Raw genomic sequence first — 18,570 nt, 5'->3', positions numbered from 1 at the left:
AAATGGCCCACTGCCTGTGTTCCGGTTGTGACGTCGCCAGACCATCCCCTCTGCAACCCCCTGCCACCAACACTCACGCACACACTCACGCATTTCGCTTCTCCAGCCGGCCCGCCCTCCCTCCCTCCCTCCATCCCTCCCCCCTCTCCTCCCCTCCACCTCCCTCACCGCACCACCCCTTACCCACCAGCACCAGCAAGCACCATTTACCACCCACCCCCTTAGAATCCCTTACCCAACACCCCGGGCCGCCAACACAAATGCACAACAAATCAAGCAGTCGAGTAGAAAGAAACAAAAAATCGATGACAAGCAAGGCGTTTGTCATGCTGTGTGGGACTGCGTGGGCGCACGCTATTCATAGTAACCCGGGATTCTCCAACAGCATTTATAGCAGTGAAACAATGAAACACAGCAGCAGCAGCAGCAACACACGTACACACACACACATAGACACACAAAAAGAGATCTCCCCCGTATAGCCTTAACAGACTTTTGGGGCAAGTGCTGTCAACGAGCACCTTTGAAGGCCGGCACGGCACACGAGAGGGTGGGTGGCCAGCACCACGCACGACCGCCTTTGTCTCCCCAGTGGCGATGTTTACACATCGAACCAGGTACTCATTTGAGGCTGAGTCGACCTAGGGGAAGCCCAGGACCGGTTCAGATAAACGTCACCGGGAATCGAACTCGGCACGCCGGGTTCGTAGCGCAGCGTAGCGCTAACCGCTGCACCACCGCTCCCCACACGCACACCCACATAGAAACACATACACACGCACTCGCTATGCGACACACGAAATCTATAAATGCGTACGACGTGTATGAAAAGCGCTGAGGTTTCGCGTCGTCCTCAATGCCTAGCAAAGTGGATATGTGATAATGCGAAATTAATAGGTGTGTCAATAACTTCAAGATGTGTGCGTACATATATCAATATATACAACGTGATGGGGGCTGATATATTGACGATATTCAGGGTGATTCACGGGCCTCACCTGCACACTCAAACTATAAAACTGCAATCTTCACTGCGCAAATTACGGCGATGCGCATTTGTCGATCAGCTTTTATTGCAAATCAAAACGCGCCGCATTAGCAATGTAGAATGTTAATGTTCGTCCAGGTTCCCCCCCCCCCCTCCCACCAAGCCACTTCTAATGTCATGCACGCTCTGTGCGCACCAAGCCCGACACTGCGGCATACTAACTCCCCACTACAGAGTTGTAATAAATCCGTACATTTTATAAGTGGATGGAAACTCTGGGTCAAAACTGCGACTGGTTCGCTCCTCGTGAAAGCGACACTCGGGCGCTTCGTGACAAGGTGGACTGCTGCGGTATCAGACCGCTGTTCAAAGGAGAGAAACTCAACTCGCAGAGCGATCGAACAAGGGCACAGTAGTCACAATTCTAGCGGACTTTTCTTTAACATTGCTCGTCATCTAAAACTAAACTACTTTTTTTTATTTACCAAACACGGCCCACCGAGCTATACAGCTCTCTTTCAGAAGCGAGCTGGCCACAAATGATAGCTCAACGAAGTGGCTTATCATGTGAAAACGTATCACAGCCAAATACTTGTTTCTAAACGTGGAGCAAAAACCCAGAGGACCCGGAGAAACATCCACGCAACCACGGGGATAACATTAACATAAAAAAATATATACAGCAGGCGTTAGCGTCGGGATGCCTCCTGTATACCAGGCGAGGTAGTTAACATCTCGTCACCTTGACGCTCAAATCCACATCATCGCCATGGCTGCTTTGATAATTATCTGAGCCTCAGGACGATCTTATTAATGCCGCAAAAATTGAGCCACGCTAAACAGGGAAGGAGTTAATCTCGAGCCAAACGCAGGGCCATTGAAGCGCGTTCTTATACTTGATAAACAGAAGAGTGAATGAAGGAATAACTGAATTAATGCATTACATTGTAAGTTTCTTTTTTTCCCAACAGACTTGCTTGCCAATTGAAAGAATGGGCATTTTTTCCGCGCACGAACGCTAGATATATGTAGACCCGTAAACTTTCGGTAACTTCGTGCCCCTGACCAACACCGCTCAATCATTCCGCCAACAGACATTCGACAAAGGCATTTGACAGCTGGCAGCATGAGACACGTGGGCGCGTTTCGCCCTCGTCAGGGCTCATCAGCGAGCACGTGTGCGCCTAGAGAGTGCCGATAAGTACCGTATATGGCCGAGGAGACAACAGAAACACTCTAAGTTCCCTAAAAACAAGCTTCCGCATATACTTTGTATGGATGGCACGTGGAAAGTCTGGCCGCTTTTGTAGAGTCAAAGTCAGCGGGGTTTGTTGATGCTGAACGATGAGGACACGTGGGGTGATGAGGCCGGTCGGGTGGCTGAGGGCTCCTGAGTAATGAGCCGGTCACGCTGAGAACATCAGCTCGAATCCGTGTTTCAACCGCCCGAGATTAAAGCGGGTGATCAAGATTGGTCTCAGCCCAGTCCCCAATGTCTGTGCAAAAAAACAACAAAATAAACTTCCATCTTGTTGAAATTGGATGTTTCACTTACGGTGACAAAACGTCCAATTCTGATCATGTGTATCGGTTTAAGTGAAATATACGGCAAACAGTAGCCACGGCGGTGCGTGTGAGAAAGTGTAGCAACTCCCTAGTTGTGAAAAAGAGGGAATTTTAAGCAATTTCAGAATGAGTTCTGTAGTATCTTCTTCCACGTTCCCTTTTTTTTGTTTGGAACATTAATAACACCCTGCTTTGCGGGACTTCCCAACGGGTTCCTCGTCGTAACGACGTGATACCGACACCACAATCGTATTATAATTGGGGGGGGGGGGGGATGTTTTTCTTCTTCAGACACGCGAATGAAAACCGCTCCTTAGCGCCGCAATCAAAGTCCCGGACACAACGCGGCGCGGTAATCACAACAAACAAAGGCAATCAATTAATGATTAAGCGCTGCGACGAAATTGGGCCGCTCATATAAGCGGATCCATCAAGCTGCGGAGAGAGAGAGAGAGGGAGGGAGGGAGAGAGTGAGAGAGGGGGGGGCTTTATTTTAAGCTTAATGTGTTTATTTAGTGCGAGATGAGCCGAGAGAGAAAACGGGGCGACGAGGAGGAGGGGGAGGCGGGTGGTCGTGGTGTTGGGCAGTCGAGCAGATCTGTGGCGGACGGTAGGCCGCGTACAACGTCGCAATAAACAACTTGCAGTGGCGATTAAAACTGCGAAGGATTTTCACGGCGGCAAGGTGCGAGACTTGGCGGATCGAGATATGCGCCGAGAGTTCCCCCCCCACCCCCCACCACCCCCCACCCCCCACCACCGCGTCGGCTCCCATCGCCTTTAATTACCGCCTCCCTGCCATTGACGCGATCCCTGCAATTAAAAATATATCAATCGACACGTGGCTGACGGTGACCGCATCCGAACGCGGTAGGTCAAGAGACGCGCGGACGTCGCGCCAATTACACACGCGCACACACGCGCACGCACACACGCGCACACACACGCACACACACGCACCCACACGCGCACACACGCACACGCACACACACGCACGCACACACACACACGCACACACACGCACACGCGCGCGCCCGTGCGCGTGTGCATGTGGGGAGCGGTGGCGCAGCGGTTAGCGCTACGCTGCGCTGCGAACCCGGCGACCCGGGTTCGATTGCCGCTCACGGCACAACACCGGTGACGATTGTCTGAACCGGTCCTGGGCCCTTCACTAGGTCGACTCAGCCTCAAATGAGTACCTGGTGCGGTGTGGGAACATCGCCACTGGGGAGACAAAGGCGGTCGGGCGTGGTGCTGGCCACCCACCCTCTCGTGTGCCGTTCCGGCCTTCATAGGTGCTGCTCGCTACAGTCTGTTCAGGCTATACGGGGATCTTTGTATTTGTATGGTGGGGAGCGGTGGTGTAGCGGTGAGCGCGCCGCGCTACGAACCCCAGCTTCCCGAGTTCGATTCTCGCTCACGGCCGACCAACACCAGTGACGATTATCTGAATCGGTCCTGGGTCTCCCCTAGGTCGATTCAGCCTCAAAAGAGTACCCGGTAAGGTGTGTAAACACCGCCACCGGGGATACAAAGGCGACCGCGGGTGGTGTTTGGCCACCCATCACCTCGTGTGCCGTGCCGGCCTTCATAGATGCTCGATAACAGCACTTGCCCCAAACAGTCTGTTCAAAGTCCATACGGAGGATCTTTGTCGTTTGTGGAGATAGGGGTTGCAAGTGGCGCCCTCCAGCAACAACACCTGGGTCTGTCCCGTTACCTCCTGCCAGCGAGCCTTAGACACGCCATGTGTCCTCAACGTGCACCTAGCCTGGCACAGTCGCTGTGGCGACACCACTTCGTCGCGAATGACGGCTGCTGTGTGCACGTGGCGCAGTGGGTAACGCACTAAGCTATGAACCGAACTGCCTGATTGAAATCCCTGACCGTGGCTGACATCAGTGGCGAGTGAGAGTGATTATCATTCTAAATCATGTCTTCCCCCATCCCAGCAACCCCCCTAGGTCGACTCAGACTTAAACCACTGTGGAGACTCAGGTGGTCGGGCATGGCTGTCAGCTGTTCCACCCTCTCGCGTGCCGCGTCGGCCTTAATAGGTGCTCGCAAAAACAACAATCAGCCTTTAGGGACACAAGTATGGATCTTTGTCTGGTATGTGTGGGCTGAATTAATCCGTCGATTCTTCTATACATATCATGCACATGTTATTACATATATTATATATATAATACACAGTGTGGTTGTGTGTCCAAGAACATCTCAGTGAGTCTCAATACACATGTTCAAGATGCCTCTGCTCGGTGTGGTTGGCCCGTTATGTTTTCGAGCTGAAAACAAAACGTGGCAGACACACTTTGGAGTAAATGTTTAATCTGATCGCTTATGTCCACAGGCGATTGTCTCGTAGGCACACACAGAGCTAATGTATTGGTACGCATACAACACCAATGGCCCGATGTGACGTGAATAGTAGAGGTGGCCATTGACGGAGAACGTGGAAGGCCGTAACCCCATTGGGATCCCAAATAATGCGTGATCCTCATTCGTGTTCTTTCGAACTTTGTCCACCGCGACGGATATGACCGTGACCATCAATTGCCACGCGATTGCACGCGCGTTCCCGACAGAGCCACTGAACAAAGTTACGATGCACACGTGACATTTATGCAAATAGTGCAATGAGGAAGGGCCATTGCCTGAAACGTCGCCTGTTTGAGATGGGTTTTTTTACGCTTTGGTTCTTTCGGTAAAGTCACGTAGAAAGAAAATAAATTAAATTTAAAAACAATTATTTTAAGGAAGTCTTCTTCTTTCGTACGGCTACGATTTCACGACGACTACGATTTCCCATTCAGGTGGTCAAGTCAGATTTCAAGCTTAGTGGTGAATGTGTTGAGTTTTTTTTCTTGTTTGCAAATTGCAGTCGTTCCGAGGTTTACGTGCTCTGCTAAACCCGAAATCGTTTTTTTTGTGTGTGCCGTGGATCATTGGATCTCCTCCAGATGTCGTCGGTGCACACGACCGCGCAGATTTCGTGCAGCATGTCTGTGCGTGGTGAGCAAAAAGAAGAGAGAGAAAAAAACCCACCCCTGTCCCCAGAGCGTGCAACAATAAACGGGCAATTACAAGCAACACACGAAATCCGGCCAGATTACGGGGGGCGTGGACACCAAATCCTCGATTCAACACGCCTGGGTTATAGAGGACATGATCGGTGATCCCCACAGTAGGCCCTGGCCTCATCGGGTTGGCCTGGCTGGCTCGATTTCTCTCGCGGAGGCGGGGGGGGGGGGCACTGTGACCACGAGTCCAGTCTAGACCACGTGTTCCGCGACAACGAAGAAGGGAATAAACTCAACTATTTATTTTAAAAAAATGTTTTTATATTTTATCAGGTAAGGCCCCACTGCGCTCTAGAATTTTTTTTTTCAGAAGCGACCTGGCCACAAATGATCGCTCAAACGAAGTGGCTTATCACGTGGACAATTTTGGCAGGCAAATGCTCAAAATAAGATTGTGTATCGTATTTCTTTTGAGTTGAATAGGGTCCCCGTGGTTTATATGGAGTGCACTTGCCAATATCGTCAGCAGCGTCGCAGGACGCTCATGAACTAGATCCGAACAGCTCATTTGGCCCTTCCTGTTGAAATAAATACAATCTAAAACATGGGCTCATCCAGACGTATTTCTTTAACACCGCCTTATGCTCACCGATGAGACCCAGAACGTGAAAACCGGTCCAGACGCAATAATGCCGCTTGCTAATATTGGGCTGTGAAGCCAAGAGCTTGATAGTCTAAACACTTACATGTGGAGACATAATGACGGCATATTGCTCGTATATGGTAACGTGATACTGCTATTGGCAGTGAGTCCACAAGCACAGATAAGAAATACTCAACACATTCGTCAATAACACTGCCCTTCAACGATATACACATATATAATAGACGACATTTCTGGCAATGACCCTACCTTCGAAGCAGAGAAAGGGACATTACCCAAAATGTCCCGTATCATTTATATAAATATGCGCGCGCGTGTGTGTGTGTGTTCCTGGTAGGGCAGTGCTATTTGCGGGAATGTTGAGCGTCTGTCTGCTTATATATGTTTTACAAGCATGTGCGATGGAAGGAGGAGGGGTGTGTGTAGACATTTTGTCTCCGTGTCGTGGCGAGCTTACTTGGAACCGTGTTTATTATTTAGCGAACCGGTTTTTTTTTTGGGAGGGGGGGGGTGAAGCTGAGCGCGCCGCGTATACAATTATCACCTCGTGTGCGTGGTAGACTCCTGCTTGTCCTGTAAGACGAGGCCACGCAGCGGCAGGTTGCTTGACGGGCCACACACTGCCCCGGCGAGACACATCTCGGAGGAGTCGAAGGGGATGCACGATGAAGGGCGATTGCCCGAAACGTTCAAGCGGCGGCGGCCGTTGAAACAAGACGTTGAAAATGTTCACAAAGTTCGTTTTCCCGATCAAACAAATGCCAACATTGTTGGTTTAAACAAAGCCTGACTCTGCTGATGAGGCACTGCGTGTCAAAACCGAGTTGTCTCGTATTAAACCAATGCTGTTGGGAAATAAATATCACTCACATGAGGCCGTGTAGAGGATGGGATGTGTAAAACTTATGGTTTTTGTTTAATGTGGGAAGGAGGCGCGTTGTCTGTCTATTGATGTTGTTACTATATAATGCATTGAATGGTTATTTAGTGGACTTAGGACATGTCGCCAAAAGGGATGACCGCTGGTGGTTTGGATGAACGATGGAAAGGCACCGTCTGATGATCCTGCTACTGCTGCTGCTGCTGGTGGTGGTGGTGACAATGTGTGGGGAGCGGTAGCGTAGCTGCTAGCACGCCGCGCTACGAACCCGGCGAACTGCTAGCGGAAACCAACACAGGGGACTATTATCTGAACTGGTCCTGGGTCTCCCCTAAGTCATCTCAGCCTCAAATGAGTGCCTGGTGCGGTGTGTAAACATCGCCATTGGTGAGACAAAGGCGGCCGGACCCAAACAAAGCGGTGACGATTCCTCCTCCTCCTCCTTGAAGTTGTGGATTGGAGCTGCCTCCACGTCACGCGCACCGATAGAGGGGACAGTGGGGGGGGGGGTGCATGCCCCCCTCCCCCCGCTCATTTGCATGCCGATACATTGCTTCTTGTTGGCTCAGAGGGCATTCCAAGACGTGGCATTTTGCCTTCTTTATTTCTTCGGTGGGAGTCGTCGTCGACTTCTTCTCTTTGGGGGTTGGAAAGAAAGAATGAAAGAAATAAAGCACAATGACAATGCGTTCGTACGAAGGGGAACTTTATTTTTTTTTAAATAGTCTTACGTTTTGACGCACGGTACCCCATTGTTGATGCGGACTTGCAACCTTTCAACGACAAGCGCACAGAACGCGAACGAAGATAAAAGCGACGGCGATCTAAAGATCAAACACGCACCTTCCTCTTTAGAGCAAAGATGTGCGGTGTGTGGATCTCACCGCAGACTGTTGCGGTGATATCCACACAGTGGACACGTCACGATTGGCAGTGACATTGGGGTTTGGGGAGCGGTGGGACGGTGGCTCGCACAGCGTGCTATCAACCCGGTCACCTGAGTTCGATCATTCTTGACCACGGTGATGATCTCCACCGGTCCTGGGCTCATTCTATGTCGACTCAGCCTTAAATGAGAACCCCTCCCCCTCCACTCCCCAACCTTCTTTCTCGCCAACCCGCACTGACCAGTGTGGTAAAGTATGGCTAAACAACCACCACGACCACCACAACAAACAAACAACCACCACTACCACACCACAACAAACAACCACCACCACAACAACCACCACCACCACACCACAACAAACAAACAAACAACCACCACCACCACACCACAACAAACAAACAAAAAACCACCACCACAACCACCACCACAACCACCACGACCACCACAACAACCACCACAACCACCACAACAAACAAACAACCACAACGCCCACCACACCACAACAAACAAACAACAACCACGCCACACCACCACAAACAAACAAACAACCACCACCACCACCACACCACAACAAACAAACAACCACCACCACAACCACCACGACCACCACAACAACCACCACAACCACCACAACAAACAAACAACCACAACGCCCACCACACAACAAACAAACAACAACCACGCCACACCACCACAAACAAACAACAACCACGACCACCACAACACACAACCACCACACCACGACCAACACGCTCTTTGGGGAGAACTTCACTGAGCAGGGTGTAAAAAAAAAGGAATATCGATACACATTCATCTTGATTTGAAGCTTTCGTGACTGCTGGAATCCATACTCTTTGGTTCTTTCGGTAAAGTCACGTAGGTAGACAAAATAAAATAAAAAAATATATACATTAATACATGAATCACACACTGAACTAATCTGATAAGTGACTCGCCCGTTCATGGGTACAAGTGATTTGTAAGACGAATCCTTCATAACGAGTTGTCGTAGTGAAGCAACATTTATGTGCGATATCGGACATCATCAACTTGTGATGTTACCATCACAACCAGTGGCCTTTCCTTCCTTATTTATAGTACGGCCTAAGCATAGATGAACTTGGATGCTTTATTTATAACCCAGTCGCAGCGCAAAGGCGCCAGAAGCCTATTTTAAGAGAACATCCAAATGAATGTGATCTATTTCACGAACTGTTGAATCCACTAATAATACGTGAAAGTCCAATTTGGATCCAAAAACTTTTAGGCAACTAGGTACACAGTAAGCACACATTAAGTGTGCTCGATTTATATATATATATATCATGTTTTCTTTGCAGCTCGTTTTCGAACGTGAGGGGGGCTTCGGGCTACCAGTCGTCTCTTGAATGCTGACGGCAACGCAGTCTTTAACGTCTCTTTTTGGAAAATACAGAATGCGGGCCCGTCGTAATCTACCAACGAAACGGCCCTGCGGCAGGTGTCGAACCTATGGTGTGGGAGTCGAACCTATGGTGTGGGAGTCGAACCTATGGTGTGGAAGTCGAACCTATGGTGTGGGAGTCGAACCTATGGTGGGAGTCGAACCTATGGTGTGGGAGTCGAACCTATGGTGTGGAAGTCGAACCTATGGTGTGGGAGTCGAACCTATGGTGTGGAAGTCGAACCTATGGTGTGGGAGTCGAACCTATGGTGTGGGAGTCGAACCTATGGTGTGGGAGTCAAACCTATGGTGTGGGAGTCGAACCTATGGTGTGGGAGTCGAACCTATGGTGTGGAAGTCGAACCTATGGTGTGGAAGTCGAACCTATGGTGTGGAAGTCGAACATATGGTGTGGAAGTCGAACCTATGTTGTGGGAGTCGAACCTATGGGTCAAACTGACTGGGCGGGGAACCACGCTGACCTCCAAGCCGCCACTCGTCACTGTGCGTGTGAGAGGTCCACCCCTTGCAGCGCCCCGTGTCGCTCGTGCCGGCAGGGAACGTGCAAACGGGACTCGGCGACTCGCCGCGGCACAACATCCATCGATTAGTCGGTTGAACTTCATTAATGCGCTCGCGACAGGACGCGTATTGGCACCTCCGATGAGCACGGTTGGTTACGTACGGTGCGAAAGAGGTTCGACATACATGCGCACATCTAATCTCGTGCGTGACTTATCGACACATTCAAGCCGGCGCTCCGTGCTATGAAGGAGAAGGGCGATTGCCCGAAACGTCGCCGATTATATGATTTCGTTTCCGTTCAGAGCGAGTGTGTCAAATCGTTGTTGTTGTTTGTGCTTAAGAACCACTGGCCAACGCAGTGTGACAAAAAAATTGCGTTAGGAAATCGATCGCATGCGATGTGCAGCAGCCATACGTGTTCTGTGAATGATGTGCACATTTAACATCGAGAGCAGGCGGAGAGAACAAAACCTCGACAAGACGGAAATACAGACACGATGCATATGAGACGACATTTCCAAAACATGACGAACAATATTCGGAATCGCATCGCGATATACAAAGCGTGACAATCACGGCATCGATTGAGGTTGTAAATCGATGAAAATAACCGATCGATTTTATTGAGCGAACGCAAAGTCCCTAAGCCAAGCGGTTGCTTCCACTTGAGGATGGGTAGGCCTCCGCTGAGTGTGTGGATTGGGCAGACTTCTAGGATGATCGAGGGGGAATGAATCGTGAAGCTTGCCGCGATATGACGATACTACGATGTGAGGTAGCCAGTGACCATGTCATTTTTCTATTTTGCCAAATCTCGCTATATCGCGATATGGGGTTAAGTTGCTCATGTTTTTTTTGTCGTTTTTGCGTAAATGTTCAAAATTTCCTCACAGAATATTGATAGAGTAAATAAAATAACGTGATTGAAGTTGTAAACATAATTAGCGGCATGTTATCTCTCTGTGTGTCCTCTCTAAAAGACGTCGGCACGATAACTGTTAACTACCTCGCCTGGTATTCAGGAGGTCGTGGGTTCGATCCCGACCCTGACGCCTGCTGTATAATTGGAATGTGCGTGTCTCTCTCTCTCTCTCCCCGTGGTGAGATATTAACTACCTCGCCTGGTATGCAGGAGGTCGTGGGTTCGATCCTGACCCTGACGTATAATTGGAGTTTGCGTGGTCTCTCTTCCCCGCTGTCGCGTGGATTTGCCTCTGGGTCCTCCGTGTTTTTTCCCCCTCCACGTTTAGAAACACGCGTTGAGAAAATTTGGCTGCTGTACATCTCCACGTGATAGACCACTTCGTCGAGCTATCGTTTGTGGCCAGATCGCTTCTGAAAAAGAGTTCCATAGCTCGGTGGGCCTTACCTGATAAAATAAATTAAACGTTTTCTTTAGTTTAGCTCCGTCCATGAAATTTACTCATCAACTTGGCATGAGATAGTTCTTCTAGTTGAATCCAATTGTTCAAATGATACTTAGGTAACTTAATTCAATTGTCTTCCCCCAGTTTCTTGAAAACCTATGCATTTCCTGGTAACAAAAAAAAAACACATATCTATTCTCGTTTTCTGATATTCACGACCAATAATTATAATCACTCTTGATGGTACGTGACATCAAAATGTTCGTAGTCCACTGGGCTTTTTGTTCGTTGCGCGACTGCCAGCATGCGTGGCGTGTCGGCGTTGGGGAATTTGTAAAGCTTGCGATGATTAAAAGAAGACTCGTGGCAGAGGCTTAGGCTTGGCGAACCCCAAAGCCGTACAACTTATTGAGTAAATGGTCATTACCACTAAAAATCCAGCAAAGCAAACGACACAATACAGACGACGCGAAACGCAATTACAACTGCATTATGGGAATGCTGATATCGTGATAACCTCCATATCGTGTTGCGCAATATCGTATAGTGAACAAAAAATATTGCCATTTGATTATAACGATTCCGAGCACCGCGGTTTTAGATTGAGCAACTGATTATTTTTGTTTGGTTTCGTCTGCAAAGTGTCTCGTTTCTATTGTCCGTCTCATGTGTACTGTGCCGTGTGTATTGTCTCTCTCGTCCCTATTGTTGATCTCATCTCGAGTCTGTCTCGTTCGTATAATCTCGTCTGTATCGCTCCTTCTCCTTCACCCCATGAGCCTAATTGGAAGGGGAACAAAAATGTGCGCGTATTGAACATCAAGTGTCTCACCACGGGGGGGGTGGGGGGGGCGAAGATCAGTGGCAAGTGATCTATGAGCCGATCAACCCCCCCCCCACCCCCACAGCCCTCCACGCCACCTTCACCAGCCCGCACGGATCAGCGCGAAGTACGGTCAAACTACTCGCTTTAATCATCCAGCAGTGGATTGCCAAAGTGCTCTAAGAGAAAGGAAACGCAGTGGTCTTAGCAAGGCCCCACACAATGCATGGCCAGGCGGGCCGCGTGTTTGGACGTTCGGCCAACTCGTTTTCTGTACGAGTGGGAAGACAACCGGTGGACCCGGAGACCACCCCACCACGAGTACGGGGGGGGGGGGGTAGCACTCGACTGTCCGCACAGACGGGTACAGCGAATCTTCTGTACGATGGCAGGCGCGGCTACATCAAACAACACACTCGGGTAGTTTTTGTTGGCATCAAAAACTTTAATTGCACCACACTTTGTGTATTCCCTTCCACAATTCGTCGGGCGTATCCCATCTCTCCGCCGCGGCATCTTCCAGTCGTCTCTGTGGTGGATGTAAATGCACGTGCGCTTACACGATACTGTTGTCTGTGAACAACGTAGTGGCTATATCCCCTTGAAGTCGTGACTCATTGGTCTTTCTGTTTAGCTCCGCAAGTCTGCATGTAAATATTCAAATTAACCTGTTGTAATATATATGCTGTGTATATTTTTGGTGGAGTGGTGGCGCAGAGGTTAGCGTACTTCGCGATAACCCCGATGACTTCTCGGCCACGGCTAACATCAGCGGCGAGTGATATCTGAACCGGTCATATGTGAACTCATCAACGCGGTCAAACAACCTCCACGGACCGACAAGGCGTGGGTGGGGTCAGGCCTTCATCCAGCAGTGGATTGGCAAATGTGGCCGCCACATTCTGCATCAGGGACGTGCATCGCCAGAGGCATCGCAAACAGTGCCCAGCAAAGTTTCACGACAATACCCAACACCACAAAGACAACGGCCCCCTCCGTATAGCCTTTTTGAAACAGACTCTTTGGGGGGGCTAAGTGGTGTTAGCGAGCACCTAGCACCACAGCAGTTTCAGTTTTCATTTCATTTATTTGGCATAGTCCTGTGAGCCATTCGGCTCTTGAATCGGGTGCAACAGCAGTTGGAATCGCGGCGTGAGTGTGCACCTGGATGTATGGTGGTGGTGACGGTGGGGGAAAAAACACACGGACGGGGCCCAATAACACAGGGGGCAGCCTGGCCCCAGCTGCCCAATCGCTCCGCATGAGTTGAGAGCTTTCATATCTCTCGGCTCATCGTCGCAGATTTGCGGTGGTTCGGCCGAGATTAGGGACGAGGTTTGGGGGGTTGGCTGGGGGGGGGGAGGAGGGTGGCAGGGTGTTTGGATGTTGTTCGCTTAGATGATGACAACAACGACAACAACAGCGATGGGAGATGCCCGGCTCGCGAGCGAGGTGGGTTGGGGCCCACAAGAGCGAGAGGTTCGCGGCACTGGAAGCCGGCGTGTAATGGGGCTTTCTCGCTATCTCGTCAGGCGAGCGGTTGTTTTTTATCAGTCGCTCCTGAACTTCAAAGCCTCGCGTCGCCCTCTATTCCCCCACCACCCCGCCCCTCTGCCTCCCTCCCCTCCCACCTTCGCCCCATTGTAGCCCGGAGCGTGAGAATCTGAGCTTTTTTTTAAACGTGACTGCTGTAATCACGAACCCCCACCCCACCCACCACCCCCCCCCGTTTTGATTTCCACGTGTAAACACACACACACGCAAAAAAAATGTCTTAGTTCATCAGCCGATTGGATTTCCACACCAACTATTATTATTATCAAGCGGCAGATTTTCGACCGAAGCAAGCAAACTCTGGGCCGGTTTCGACAGTCCGAGATCTCATCGGCAGGTTCGATACGACCAGACGTCATTGGCTGGAGCAACTCCGCTCAAAATATGGGACCACGCCAACAACTGCTGCCCGCTAACGTTGATCTGGAAAGACAATAAATAGGCCGATGGCCTAGAACACGTTTTATGTGTCCGTGAAAGAGAAAACGGAGTCATTCTGACATGTCTTTACCCCCACGATGCGCTGCAATACGGAAGGTTAAAAACTGCGTCGCTTCATTGCCAATAGATCCATGCAACGAGTGATCCCCAATTGGCTCGTGTGTTGCTTCGCGTGAACCGCCTGCTTGTTTTCTGACGGGCTAATATCTGCATGATTGGTGATTCGGTGATAGTTCGTTTTCTTTTCTCGCGCATTACAAAACTGGTCACGAAGGCGATTAATAGATCTATCTCGATGGCGTACATTTCCATGAACAGCCCTTTTTTTAATATAAATTCACTGCTGGATTAGGGTTCTCCCAAACAGCGTGCAGGTCAGTGCGAGTTGGTGAAAGCGGATAGGTGACACGTGGCAACATCTAAGTACAATACAGCGCAATGTCACTTGAGATTACAACACTGCCCTCTGCTGCCAACGCGATTGTTTTATGCGGAGAGACAGGATGGGAGTATAATTGTTGATTCAGTGCATTACCCACAACACTGTAATGCAAGCGGGGTGATCGGTTCTACACGCAACACTCCAACTCTGCTCAAGCACCCTGGACAGAGAACGTGTTCAGAAAGGTGAAATCTGTACGGGAAGCTGAGTAAGCGCCTTGCACAGACGACACGGTGGAGCGCCGCCAGCCAGCGGACTTGTAAGACCCCAAGGGGTAAGACAAGACATAGACATGGCCCGATACAGACTCCTTCGGCCATCCATTGTGTACAAAGCTACAGATATTTGATAGTAGAAAAACACAACACCCAACACATTCGTCAATAACACTGCCGTAAAAAGAAAAAAAAGTGTTACATAGGTGACGTCTTAAAATGCGATGCGCTATGAAGAAGGGCAATTGCCCGAAACGTCACCTCTTAAATGTTTTTCCTATTAAGGCCACAATGTTGTATAACCCAAAGCAGAACCGTACTGAACAAGGGATTGATGACTCTGCAGTGAGAATTTCCTGATTATAAAAAACCTTTATTTATTATTATTAATTTCAGCACGTGTCTCTCGTATTTCAAATTCCGGCTGTATGCCGTACCCTAATTTTTACATCAACGTCACAATCGGTGACATTTACCAGACCATATGCGTAGGACGCCCGATCATGTTTACTGCCCCTTATCAGCTGCCTCATCTCCGAGGGTGTGACACTTGAGGCGTGTGGGGGGGTGGGGGCCTTTAGGAGGGAACTGAGAACATCACTGCTCCGTTGCTAGTGTGCAGCAGCAGCGTGCAGCGTGCGCCGACATCAACTGAACTCGTGTTTCGATTTAAAGCTTCTTTCGTGACTGCAGGGATTCATCTTCTTGGTTCTTTCGGTAAAGTCACGTAGAAGGGGAATAATAAAAAAATAAAACATAATAAAATAATTCTCACGACGTTTCGGCCACAACGCAAGCAGCCGTCTTCAGGTGGAGAACAGGTGGAGAGCAGGTCTGTCTCCACCTGAAGACGGCTGCTTGCGTTGTGGCCGAAACGTCGTGAGAATTATTTTATTATGTTTTATTTTTTTTATTATTCTCCTTCTACGTGACTTTACCGAAAGAACCAAGAAGATTAACTCGTGTTGCGCCAGCGAGTGCAGGTATGAGGCACAGGAAGAGGGGTGACATACGGAGGGGGCGGGGAGGAGGGGGGGCAGTTGGGGGTTATGCCTCCTCCATGGCCCCGCGAATTCGAACCCCCGTTCCCGTATCGCGCACAGAATTCTTCCGCGACTCACGAAATGAAGGGGATCGCCACGTCCTTTTTGCCGCTTTGTTGTTGCAGTCAGCTGCGAGTGTTTTGATGTTATCTTAGCGAGCACAATGCGTTCACTAATCATGCGCCCGGCATTCCGGCGATGCCATTTACAAATGTAGACTAAATGCGTGTGTTTTTTTGAATCAATATTTTTTTTTTGGTACGGTCTATCCCAATCTGTCATGCATATGGAAAGAACAGGCAAAAACATGAATCAGGGAAGAATCCCATTGGAGGAAACGTAACCGTCTTTAACTGTGGGTGGAGCGGTGGTGCAGTGATTAGCGCACTGCGTATGAACCGGGTGACCCGAGGTTTGAGTCCCGGCCAAACTCAACATCTTTGTCAACACTTCACCAACTCGCACTGACCAGCGTGAGGAAGTATGGTCAAACGACTCCCACAAACCGATCCAGCAGAAGAATGACAGAGGGCTTTATATTGGGAAAAAAATCCTGCAAAGTAGGTTTTCTTGGGTAGGCACATCACTAGAAAGGGATGATTGATGGCCGATGGACAAGCCTGAAGATGCAATTACTGTACAGTCAAAGAAGGCAACTGATTAGACAACTGATGATTGAGTCGATGAATCTCATCATGAATTGATGTTTTGCAGTACGAGTGCACAACTGTCTGGCCTCGAAACGGAAATGAAACGTTGAAACGGAAAGAGCCAAATGACCCAACAACAGCAACTAAGCATGAACGTTACACAATTGACAAGACCGGTGGTGACATGGCAGCGAAAAGAGAACCTGTGCAAGACATGGATTGTAGGTAGCACTACTTAGCAAGGCCTTCATCCAGCAGTGGATTAGACAATGGCTGATACAATTTATGAAAATTAAACATTGAACAAGTGAAAATAAACGTGTGTGCAGCTTTCCCAGTACAGTGCACTTCTTCACCTGAAATATTTTGCGCACGGATCCGAGGCTAATGCATCGCACTCCAGCCGATTTATGGCTCCGATTCGGTGACAAAGTTTACTTATTGATTTATTCAGCGCAACAGGAAGGATAGGGCACTGCTAAGATAGGCCGTATCCCTGCAGCTAAAGGCGTCCTGATTTTGTATGATCGATTGCCGTGTTTACACATCGCTGTGACGCACCGCACAACACCGCGTGTGTTCACAGGGGCCGAGCACGTGGCCACACCATGAGAGTACAGTGGCTGTGTGCATTCCCCCCCGTCACCTGCGCGAGCCTGGCTAAGCCACGACCAGGGCAGGTAAGACATGCGAGGTGCGTTGACGATGCGCTGGCTAATCTATTACAATTGATTTCTCTTGCGTCTTGAACAGAAAAGACGAAATCCGTGTAGTGGTGGGGGGGGGGCACTTAATCAAGGTCCACAAATCATATCGACCACGTCGATCCGGACGACTGCGTTCATCTCAACGCAGAGACCCCGGAGGCCGAGGCTTGCAAGCCGCGTGTGGGAAAGTTCAGTACCAAGAGCCAGGAGGAGGCGATTGTGATGTGTGCGCAGATAGAGCGGTGAGAGAGTCTTGGAACATTTCCTGCCCACGCGGCGACACCACGTGCTGCTGGAAGCAGATTCACTGGGACTCTTCAATACACACCACGACGAGATTCTAGAATCGATCTGCTACGATCAATAGCATGAGCCAGATGGACCGGACTGAACCCCACTCCTCTCTCGTTGGTAATCTTCCTCGTGTTCTTAAGATCACGACGTGTGACATCGCAGCGCGGGATCATCGACGTTCGTCGATTCGAACATGTTGTCTATACATGGCTTCACGTGATCTGCTCCAACCACTTAGGGGCCTTAACCGCAGAGTTTAAATGAGTAATCGATTCTTGGATGGGATCGTGATCGTTGATAACGGACCCTCCTCCATCGTCAGTCGCGACCACCGGTCATCATCATTCCATCTTGCGACGCCGTTCTACCAAAGTCCAACACAAACTTTCTCTAACAGTCACTGTGATGTCTCTACTTGGCACGTGTTCTCTAATCCACACGTTCCTTTCTCTCAGTGGAATGGGCCTCTTCACGCACCTGTGCATGTCTGCTCGTGTACTTTGCAGCTTTTGTTCCATTTCATGCTCTCAATGTTCACGTTTCCAATCCATTTGTCATCACAGGCAATTCGCGATCAAATATCAGTTTTCCAAAAGCTCTCAAAGCTGCCATCACCCACACCTCTTTATATCCTCATTTTGATTCTGGTCTGCCTTCAGTAATTGCCCTAAGGGTGTCACAGTCGTGTCTCTCCAAAATCTAACTTAATTTACTTTTTTCTTGCAAACTTTTTTTTTGAACAACACATTTGCTCTGTTCACCTTGAGACAAACTGTTGCCGCCTTCTGTGTCGAGTGTATATAGAATCGTGGATTAGGCGCAGGCTTGAAAATTGGTCCGAGAGACAGAGAGGAGCGAGACATGGATCAGAGAGGATGGAAGAGAGGAGTTCGAGAAATCACAAAGCGGGCTCGGGCAGGGCGCGTCGCTAAACGGCGACAGTGGTGGTGGTGGTGACGGTGGTGGTGGTGACGGTGGTGGTTGTGGTGACCGTGGTGGTGACGGTGGTGGTGGTGACGGTGGTGGTGACCGTGGTGGTGACGGTGGTGGTGGTGACGGTGGTGGTTGTGGTGACC

This window comes from Lampetra planeri, chromosome 12, assembly GCF_965212315.1.
Source record: "Lampetra planeri chromosome 12, kcLamPlan1.2.h2, whole genome shotgun sequence".
Lineage (NCBI taxonomy): Eukaryota > Metazoa > Chordata > Hyperoartia > Petromyzontiformes > Petromyzontidae > Lampetra > Lampetra planeri.
This window is presented reverse-complemented; position numbering follows the sequence as displayed.